This window comes from Alligator sinensis, unplaced genomic scaffold, assembly GCF_000455745.1.
Source record: "Alligator sinensis unplaced genomic scaffold, ASM45574v1 scaffold144_2, whole genome shotgun sequence".
In the NCBI taxonomy this organism is placed as follows: domain Eukaryota; kingdom Metazoa; phylum Chordata; order Crocodylia; family Alligatoridae; genus Alligator; species Alligator sinensis.
The window spans coordinates 1,430,404-1,432,820 of NW_005841872.1; positions in this window are offsets into that span (position 1 = coordinate 1,430,404).

Below are 2,417 nucleotides of genomic sequence, written 5' to 3' on the forward strand. Positions count from 1 at the left end.
TCTCCAACAGGGATGAGTCGTGATCCAACACACCTGGCATTTACCACGTTCCGCTGTATTACGACATTCTACTCTCTAGGTTCATGGTTCGGTCACGCTCACAAAGCAAAAAGCTAAGTGCTGTTTCACCAGCCTACTATGGAGTCAGCATACAAAACTCTTGCTATGAGCATTAAGCAAAGCCCTTACTATTACAGAGCCACAGGCAGGTAGGAGCAGCATCCAGGAAGACAGGTGGGTGGGGTCAGGGCTGGGATCATGGGGAGGTGACAGCGTGGAGTCAGGGCCTGGAGCAAAGCCGTGATCCGCTCCCTGAACACCCCTGCCCACGGAACCAGTGCCCATTGCAGGGACGTGTGGACAGCAGATCATGGCTGTACCCTAGCCCCCCACCCTGGGCCATCACTGCCTTGCAATCCCAGCCCCAGCCCTGCCCACCCTGCTCCTGGACATCGCTCCCCGCCCACCCACATCCCCATCCCATATACCCAGAAGAGACTGCCCTACCTGCATGGGTCCCAGGCCAGTCTCCATGGAGATCTCACCTGCTCACTGTGTCCGGTACCCCTGGTGGTAGGTACAGGGCAGATGGGCCGGGGTGCCCAGGCAGTGGGGCCAGGTCCAGTGGTGGTGGCAGCAACACTGGCAGTGGCAGCCAGAAGGAACCACTGACATTGGGGCTGCTGGGAAGCGGAGTTCAGCCACCATGCCACTCTAGCCCCACTGTGTACCCAGGGGCGGTGCGACCAGCCACATGTGCCATGGCTTGGGCTGTTCCCCATGCAAGTGACCCAATGCAGACCACATAAAAGTTCTTGACAGGCAGGATCAGGTCCATGGGCTGTATTTTGCCCACTCCTGGTGTACTGGCATTTTAGCCTCGATATAAGAGAGATTCAAACATGCTAACTATGAATTTCCTCAGGTGCTTCTCACATTATTTTTGTGGTAATTATCAACATCCCTGTAATCTTTCCATGCTTTACTTTATCTTGGAATTTCCTTGTTCCCTGGAAGAGCTGTTAAGAAGCCAGAAGCTTGTTAAAAAGCTTAAGTTCTCTAGGAAATGTTTTGCTTTTTCTGCATTCAGGAGTTCAAAACATCAAGAGAAGATAAAGAGAGTTTAGGTCAGCTGACCACAAACACTTACGTGAAAATGACTGTAGCTATTTAATTATAGTTAGCTGAAGACTTTACTCCCACTTAAGATAGCCTGTCCTCTGCTTGCTTGCTTCCCCCATATCCCTGCCCTCAGAAAAGATTTTCTCCTATATACAACTCATATACTGAGAAGAATGGGACATTTGCCATTAGAGTCAAGTTTCCAGATCCACACCTCACCAAATGAGTGAATTGGGTTATGATTTCAGGAACATCTGTTCCTAAATCCTTGTTCATTCAAGAGTGCTCCAACAACAGCAGCCTCAAAAGTGTTTTGCTTCTTAGAGGTGGAACTTATCATGGTAGAAAGTTTTAAAGAAGTTGGATGTAGACATGATAGGACATGCTGAGAAAATTCCGAACAAACTTAACTTCTATCTTAAAATAAGCTCTGCTTGGCAAGTGTTATCTTATGGGCAATTCCTGATAATCCTCTCTGGATAGGGACGGACATGAATATAAAGATAGTAGTAGCAGTAAACAACAACCACCTTTAAACAAAAGCATCACCTGGTACAGAAAACCAGGAGCAACCCAATATCTATTTTTCATTACAGAATAATAAGTGACTTTATAGCTGCTGAAAGGTATCTGGGTAGCTGTTTGATAACAGAAAAGGTTAACTTCCTTGTTGTTAAGCAGCAGATTAGTTCTGCTGTGTCACTAATAAATACTGAATAGTATCTTTTGTCTCATCATAATGAATTTGATGTTAGGCTTTTAGGAAAACTGATAAATGCAAATATCTTACTTTAATTTTATACAGGATTTATTTGAAGACTTAACTTCAAATTAATAAGTTTATAACCCAAAATGAAATTATTACTGTGAGGATTCTCCACTTATTGCCAGGAGTGTAATAAGTATCTTTCATACATGAACTTAAAACAATCGTAGACTATTTGCGTCTCTTTGGAATCATTTTTCATCTGTGTTAAATTAAAAACACAGAAACCGTTGTGAAACACCCAAGAGCAGCTTTTAGCAAGCAGATCAGTTTTGCAAACAGGAACCTGGGTTGTAAAAGCAGTTAAAACACTTATCTAATTATTTAAGAAGTTGACATTAAGATCATGATTAATTTAACTTAATAGTTATAAGGGTTACAGTTCATGAAACTCTATATTGTAATGGTGAATATTAAGAGATGACTGAACTGAAATGCTCTGTCAAAACAAGAACTATAATATTTAATTAGTACCAGAATTACATTCTTCAATCTGACCAGATAAGTTTGAAAGTCTAATTGATGATCT